General features: G+C 32.1%; 1 long non-coding RNA gene across 5 annotated transcripts; it reads right to left on the minus strand.

The window, feature by feature from the left end:
* Window positions 1-998: 998 nt before the first annotated feature.
* Window positions 999-3,049, minus strand: LOC106433337. Of its 5 annotated transcripts, none has more exons than XR_007327154.1 (4): window positions 2,466-3,049; window positions 2,110-2,364; window positions 1,917-2,027; window positions 999-1,825 (listed from the first exon to the last, which is right to left on the minus strand). It is a non-coding gene; the product is annotated as an uncharacterized LOC106433337 (long non-coding RNA). The 5 variants fall into 5 exon arrangements; XR_001286573.3 differs by having other exon boundaries at window positions 999-1,473; window positions 2,110-2,367; window positions 2,466-3,044; XR_001286578.3 differs by having other exon boundaries at window positions 999-1,473; window positions 2,110-2,234; window positions 2,466-3,042.
* Window positions 3,050-9,030: the final 5,981 nt, after the last annotated feature.

The following is a 9,030-nucleotide window of genomic DNA, read 5'->3' on the forward strand; positions in this document are numbered from 1 at the left end:
TAAATCTTCTTACACTCCTTGAAGGGTTTTTTGGCGGAAATAAATTACTATATTAAGGTATTATTTTTATGTTGTAAGGTTTTAAAGTATAAATTGTTTGTTGTTCATTTATAAAAGAGAAATACCATCAAATTACACTAGGTCAAAAAAATAACACAAGGGATAAAATCTTTAAAATACCATCATTAATGAGTAAAATAAAGATATTATATATTAGGGTTTAAGACGTTCATATATATATATAGTAGGGTAGGCCCGCCTACGGGCGGGATATAATTTACTTGTGATCTAGATTTTAATTTTTCGTACGATTTTGTAGTTTGTGTTTTAGGTTTGCATTTGTAAGAAATATGTATTAAAATGATTGTTGTCTTGTAGAAAATTTTAAATGATGAAAGATACTATATTCATTTTACTTAACGTTTGATGTTTGCTTCTTTTTGTAACTTGTTTTTGTTCTTTTATTTGTTGTCAAATATATTTTATGACATTATACTATTTTTGTTATTATTTTTGTTTCTTGTTATGTTTTTTATAATGATAATACATTTTTATGTCATCTTCTAACTAAAATTCTTTATTTTTTATTATTCTTCTTAGAGATTATAAAGTTGTATTAGCATGACACGAATTTCATGATTGAAATGGTATATATTTTCTTAAGGTTTGCTCAATTTTTTTATATATAGTAAGTAAATTCAAGTTTGTATTGTTGTTGTTAGGTTTAATACTCCAAACATTGATTATTTTATATTTTGTATATATTGAATGTACTTGTGTTTTTATAAAATATTATTATTCAGCTTCGTATATAATCGGTGGCTTTTTTACTTATTCTATTACCTCCTATATTGTTTTTATTCGTTATACCGAATAATCTATTATTTTATTTCAGAAATTTATTATGGAACATAAGAAAAAACATAATATGATATGTGCATTAGTTAAAAATGTATCGTATCACGACTGTATATTATTAAACAAAAAAGAAGACAAAAGAGCTAATATTTGTTAATTTTTTTATAAACGAATTTTGACAACTTAATAATTATTAAGTCAAACAAAATAATAAATTATTAAATTCAAAGTTGCAAGATCATATCCAAGAACAAAACATGGTATATGGGAAGCTTTAGAACAGCATTTCTTTACACCATCTTTAGAACAACATTTAAATTGGTGCTCCCATTTTGACTCATCAGATATCCAGCGCATGAAGACCTTGTATTTGGCTTCATCGTGTAGCTTGTAAATGCTGCACATGTACCTCACTTTAGATCTTGCTCTAAAATGAAACTGTGAGGATTCAAAAACATATATGGTTTCAAACAAATCATCGGTCGTTATAAAGAGAATCACAAAAGTTTACTACTGAAGTTGAGTATATGAGAAGCAAGCACTGCTCACATCTTCGCCACTTCAATGACGCCTTATTTGCTTGACATCTCAGATAATTTTAATTTCTCAATTTCCCTGCAAGAAATCTTGATCCATCAGAACAGTTGTGTGCATATATAACACATTAGTTTGAACGGGTCAAAAATCGCCAAAAGATATGCAATAAAAGAAACATTTTTTTGTAAAGCTCTAACTCCATTTATTTAGTGAATCAAATACATCAAATCCCATTATCAATAGAAGCTAAACTGATCCTTCGTGTTTTCTTAATTTACTTGTCTAGACTACGTAGCTACACATCTACTGCAATATCACTATAAAGCACACTACGATTATACCAAAGGCATTCAGACAATAGTTTTCTTTGACTTTAGATTGTGAATCCTCTTGCCTTGCATTTCGTAAGTCTCTCGAGTATTTTACAAATCTGTATTTCTTGTAAGAAGGTGAAGTAAAGCAGCTTTAATAAAACTATGCTTAGCCAGGTTCGAGAAAGGGAATGAATAAGTAAGCGTAACCTGATCCAAGTCGCAGAAAATGAGTTTGAGATTGATGAAATCAAGGTCAGACGTGGGATTTACTTTGCCACCGACATGATAAATATCGTTGTCCTCAAAGCAGCGCACCACCTGATGAGAAAGCAAATCAGTTATTACACAATCTTCCAAGAAGGAACTTGAGCAATCAATGAGGGAGAGAAAAAGGTGAAACCTGGAGAATGGAATCAACTTCTCTACCGCCTCCTCACAATTGAATGGTACTCGGCATTAGGTATTCCATAATTCTCATAGTCTATAACCATCAGATGCATCTAACAATCTGCGATTTGCCATAACCTGATATGAGGAGGATTTTGTTGTGAAGAATTACGTTGAGCGTCAATTGTTGTGGAAAAACTGTGTAACTTTGCCATGGATGGGTAGAGGATGTTTATGCTCCATGATGATAAGAACCTTGAGTTCTTTACTACTTTTTATAAAGAAAGAATGATTAAAGTATATCACTTGAGCAGTCGGGTAACTTTTTAAAAAGATAAAAGAAGAGTATATCCATTAAGACATTCTTACGTTTAGTCTTCTAGCAGATTAAATGTCTGATAAAGCTTCTTGCTTGCACTTCTTCATATTTCCAAAATCACCAACTGGAGTTGCAGAACCTTTTCTTTTTTTTTTTGTTGCAAAGAAAATAATAAGAATGTATTCTTGTCCACGCTCAGTTGCCTTTCGCAGAATGGTATTAGTTAATAGGAACAAATGGAAGCACTAAAATTAATCAACACAGAGTTCTAACATGTTCGTCAATAAGCAGGAGCTATAGACCAATTAAAATGCCCCTTCGCCGTGTTCCTCGCTTCCCAGAAATTCCAAACAAATCAATTAGCCAAAATCGAAGCTCCGCTCGTCCCAATTCGGACATCATTCAAGAATGTCTCCGTTGTTGTCTTTCCAGTTGATCTGAACGTTTGATTGGAAATGGATTGGTGATGAGAAGAAGCACAAACGTCACCGTGTCGCCGTCGTACGATGAGGAGATAAGAATGCCAATTCATCGTCTCTGCGGTATTAGGGTTACAGAAGAACTCTACTTCACGGGCCGCACCACGACATTCGGCCCAAACACGCGATTACACCAAATGAAAATCGAAGCCCGCACCAGAATTAATGAAACGCTGAGTTTTATGTCTGGGACACGTGTCACAACGTCAGGAGACGACTTTGTGACGTGGAGTCCTATGTGGCAGCCTCAGGAGTGAGTAAAACACTACTTTATATATAAAGATATATTAGATTTAAGGTTTAGTGATTAAAGTTTAAGTTTAGTATTTAAAGAATGAGATTAAAGTCAGGATTTAGGGTGTATGATAATTTTATTTTTATTGATTAATAAATGTTATTTTAAAATTTTGCTTTTTGAATGCTATTTTGTGACACTTTTTTATTAAAAAATCTATTATGCAGTTTGTCTTTTATAAAAAATCATTTTATGTTTTTTTAAAAAGTTATAAACATTTTAATTTATGATGTTTTTGGTAAAGATTTATGATGTTTATAACTCAAATGATAAAAAAAAATTTATTAAAATTTATTAAAAAATATAAATATCTATAAGGTTTATAAAATATTCATAGTGGATTGGAGTGAATATATGTATATACTATATAGTCATTAATTTCCAAATTTTATTATATATACATATTGTTACAATCAGAAATAATTTGTGCTTTTCTATTCAAAATTAAAGATAGGACTTGGCAGAGCACAATGCTTTTGTCTCTCTCTTTTTACTGTGAAATGAAAGAATCTAAATTATTAGAATCACATGTAATGACATGTGCTCTCCCTCCCCTCTGCACATTTTCATGATATGTCAAGTCCTTTTCTCTTTCCCTCCATTTTTTCTTTTTAAAAATAAGATATGAAAAAATCCATAAAGCTTATGTAAACAAAGAGAGAAAAGAATCAAAATAAATAAATAGAATTTTCTCCAATCATATGATAGTGTGGCTCAAGAAATAGAGAAAGATAATACCAACATGTGTAGCCAATCATATTGCATACTTCTTTCCCCAAATTTCATGTTCATTTATCCCATAAAAAACACTAAAAACAAACTTTTATCTTCTCGGTTCAACGGATAAGTGAGTAACCAAAAATAATAGTAGATGATAACCAAAGTTTTGGGGTAAGCTTATAATGGGGGTGATTGGTAGTTGCTGTAGGTGCTGTCCACAGCCCTATTTATTTCTACAGCACCAAATTCAGAGCAATCAAGCTTTAAATTTTTTTTGAAAATACAGCTCTTGAAATAACCTACAGCTGTACAAGTGCTCTACAGAGCCAAATATCCAAAGCAATTTTTTAGTGCTTTCCATAAAATTCTACAGCACTAAAATCAAAAGCCACAGCAAAAAGTTTACAGATTTTTTTCTACAGCAAAAATTTTAAAGCTACACCCATTACCAATCGGACCCAATATGTATCTATCATCTCTCTAGTCTCCGTGACATATGCTGACTGAGTAACCAAAAATAATATGTCGTTTAGCGCATTCTAACACTAGAAGTGCATGACTATTAATTATTATGATACATTTAGTTAATTTTGAAGAAAAAGGTTTACTGAGTAATTAATGGAATCCCATGAAGAGATCATTACCCTTTTAATTTGATTATTTTTGGTTCGTTAATAAAGACAAAATCTTGGTGTTTAGTGTCAAGAATCATACATGATCTTGATTTGACACCAATGTTTTGTAATTATGGACGTGTTCGTTTACATGTCGCGCGACCTGCGACATGCGACCTGCGACTGATCTCAGGTCGCAGGCTGTTGTTCGTTTTGCTGTCGCGTAACATGCGACCTGCGATTGGTCGCAAGTCGCAAGTCGCAAGTTGTTGTTAGTTTTGATGTCGCGCGACTGATCGCGCGACCAGTCGCGGGTTCCCATTTAAGTCGCCCGAAAAAACAGCGACTAAAATTAAAAAAATTTTGATCGCGCGACTGGTCGCAGGTCGCAGATCGCAGGTCGCGCGACACGTAAACGAACATAGTTTTAGTCGCAGGTCGCAGGTTTAGTCGCAGGTCTCAAGTCGCAAGTCGCGCGACACGTAAACGAACATAATCTTAGTCGCAGGTCGCGCAACACGTAAACGAACATGGCCTATTTCTGTCAACAGTAATACCAGTTCAACCTTCTTTCTTCTTCTTGAATACCAGTTCAACCTTGATATCTGCATTAATCATATTCGGCATATACAATTAACCCTATACATGTTAATAATTTTCATCAAGGAAAAAAAACAACAGTTAACATGAAACATTCTTAAGATGTTTTCATATTGTTTTGATATATGTTTAGGTAAAAGATTCTCGACCTTCGTATATTAATGTTATTAGAGCACCGCCGTTTGTGTATCTACCTCGAGCATCTAAAAGTATATTTACCTATATATTATTTATGTGTATGCAAATGCGGGGTTCTAAGCTTTACGGAAATCGTAACCCAAAAAAACTAGTTAAGGTGATATTTTTGGTTACGTTTTCCGTAAATTTTAGAACCCCACAGTTATATACACATATATAATATATACATATACATAAATATACTTTTAGATAATTTGATATAGATATCTTCAACGGGGTGCTCTTGGTTTATTAACTATTTTCTACCGCCTAATGAAGTAAACTATGGAATAACATGTAAACAACATGTATATAATCAGAAACTAACTTTACTCGAGTTTATATCAAACTTGTTCCGATTAACAAGAAATATATTTTAAATTCGATACACCGGCATGTGAAATGTTAAACAAACAGCACACATATCGTGCATAGTATACGAAAAGCTCTTCAACTTTTTCCTCGTTCATGATTATAAGAAACCAAAAAAGAACAATTTGAATAAACTCCTTACTAATGATGTTTATTGATGATGATAAAGAAGAGGATTCACAGCTTGTGAGCATATGCTCACATGCTCGAGCATATAAAACCTAAGGTGGCAACCAATAAGGGTCACTGCAATAATCTTGTTAACTTGTTTAATGGTTTTAATTACTAATATAACTATATAATTTGTATTTATTATATCTTATAAATAAGCCTACTTGCATATTTCTCTTTCTCATTTCCGTTATTGATAAATGTATATTGACAGAATACTAATGGTATTAGGTTACGTTACCTTTTATAAATTATACCATAAAGGATATGAACAGTAGTTTCATATATTGGTACTTTGACAAAAGGACCTATAATAACTGATACTCGAATTAATATATACAATGTTTTATTATCATTTGGAAAAATAACAGGATCCAAATTAACTCTATTGATTTCAACATGCATCAAAAATATAATTAATTTCAATTTGATAAACATATTATAACAACTCTAAAACATGTCTTTAATTAGTCTTCACATACACATACATGTAACTGTGTGCATCAAAAAGTAAAAATGTATTAGTTAAGACTTAAGATCAGATAATATAAATAACTAGTTTTGTCTAGAGCAGTGTCGATTAAACGTGCAACATTTTCATTTATATAAAAAATGCGAGTTGGATGGTAATGCGATCTACATATATTCTTACTTACTGTATTTGCACTGACATCATTTCGTTATGAGATAAAAATATGAATGATGAAACATTGGATACCCTTAATGACCAGATAGCCAAGCATTGTTTGTCGTTAATTAAAAAAAAACAATTTAAACAGATAATACACATACGTGGTTTATTTGTCGTTGTATATACTATCAAGAATCATTTTGTTTATTTACTCTGTTAATTACATATACCGTTAGACCAAATCAGAATATTACATATATAATTGCTGGAACTATACATATATTTTTCTATTAGGTGCCTAGATCGTTGTGACGTCTAGTTAATCCTGTAAGCAAGTAGATCCTTCAATAAATAAAAATCTCCAGCTCGATATTAATAAAATTGAGATCGAAGAATCAACCTATGTGAGTATTTTTAATACAACCGTCGTCATTTGGTGAACATTATTTCTAGTGAACATTAGAAACACACAACAAAATTATCATCCCGTATATCCGACATGGCGAGATGTTTAAGATAGTATTAAGTTCTTCAGTTCTTATATACTTTTAGACATATAAACAATACTTAAAAGTTAAAAAATATTCACGTAGACTACTTATGCATTCGGTGTATTTTTCATAACGATTAACGAAGTTCATGTGTGTTTTTCTTGTCGTCATGTGTTTTTTTTTACCTTTTATTGTATACTCTTTTTCTTATTTCGTTGTTTTGCGTCGTCAAATTTTTGATTGGATAACAATTGAGCACACGTCATGTTCGATTCTTAAAATACCTATATATGCGGGTCCTTGTTCTTCCAGCACGCCACTAACAATTAAGACCATGCCTTGAAACATTAGGAGCATTATTTTAACTAATTTTCTTATAAGTAAAATTAATTATGTATATAGTATGTTCCCCAACGGGAGGAAAAGGGGATTTTCTCCTCTTTGTTTTTTTTTTTTGTTTTTTCTTCTGATTTCTCCTTTGTGTTTTTAATAGTACAACTTTTTGTTTATTATTCTAATCAGTAATCACCGAGCATGATGGTCTAAGAAGATGTAAAACCATAATAATTACCTTCTAACCACTCACTCATAATTACAATTTTACTCACCATTCCACTTTTATCGATTCTGATTGGGTCATAAATTGCGGCCAACATCAATATTATTTGGTATTTTGTTTAATCCTTTTATGGAAAAATGATTTGGCCACATGGTATTGACATGGGATTAATTCTCTCATTGTTTTTAGAACCTAATCTATACTTTCTATTTATATAGTAACTCCAAGATACCTATACATCTTTTATAATTTAATATGTTTTTAAAAATTGTTGTAGTGTAGTTTTTCTTTTGAGAAAAATGGTTGTAATGTAGTTCCTAAATGATAGGTGTTCCGTATGTTTTAAGTTTTTTCACTTCCAGCGCCAAAACAAGGTTTAATATACAATCTTCTGGGACTTGATGTGTACCCACATCAGTCATGGGTTCGATTCCATGGAACTAAATTATCGCTACTTCGCCAGTGTGAATTTGGGATTCGACCCAAGTGGTTTACATGATGGCCATAACAGATGATTGGTCCATCTCCTGTCATTAGTCGGAAGGTATTCCAAACTCGGATCATGCAGTGTGGTACGCTTTCGGACTAGTCCATTCTGTAGTACTAAGTGCGTTCCTCCCGGGGCCGACCGGATCAGCCGATATGGTTTATCAAAAAAAAAAGTTTAATATACAAAAAGAAAGAAGAAAAAAAAATATTGTATATATGCAATGAATAAAATCAATAATGAGTTTTAAATATTCCTTATTATTAGTATGTGAAAGGTGCCCATCGGTTAATGATTATTTTTATTTGGGGACCAATTTTTTTTTTTGTTATGAATATGTACTTTGATGTTTCTACATTCTAGTTCTGGTCAAAGTTGAAAAAAGCCGGTTTGATTGATCCGAAATTTGGAGCCACTCATGTCACGGACCGTTTGGTATGGGGACATGTCCGTCGCCCATATTGGTTTGGCGGAAATATGGGACCGCTCTCTCTTTATTCCGTCCGGTTTAGCGGGGATTACTCCGTTTAAATTTATTAGACGGCGTTAATACATTCGGCGTGCTTAGCTGGCAACTGTAGCAAAGAGGTTAAGAAACAGCTGGCATGGTCACTCTCTGCACGTGGCCAGAGTCGAGCTTATTTACAATAGTACCCCTATTCGGGACTTCATTATACACTTATGCTTTATTTGTTCTGTATTATTCAGCTATAAGCCTATAACGAACTATATAAATAATTAAATATATTTCTTGGGCAAAATAATAAAATGTAATATATTCGAACACCAATTAAAGTTGCAAATAAATAAATATTTTCCTTATTTATTCAAAAAAATAAAAGAAAATGAAATTAGCAGGCTTTCTTTTTTGAAGAATGCCAGCTAATAGCTACGCATAAGTAAAGGAGCCTTCACATCTCTTTTGCTTTATTTTTCCATGATTTCTGATTTTGGTTTCTGTTCTTTTGCTCTCTTCTACGTATAGAATTATGCTTTTTTTCTTTTCATTTTCGGGTGAA

The sequence above is a fragment of the Brassica napus genome, chromosome C8 (genome assembly GCF_020379485.1).
Source record: "Brassica napus cultivar Da-Ae chromosome C8, Da-Ae, whole genome shotgun sequence".
Classification (NCBI taxonomy): Eukaryota; Viridiplantae; Streptophyta; class Magnoliopsida; order Brassicales; family Brassicaceae; genus Brassica; species Brassica napus.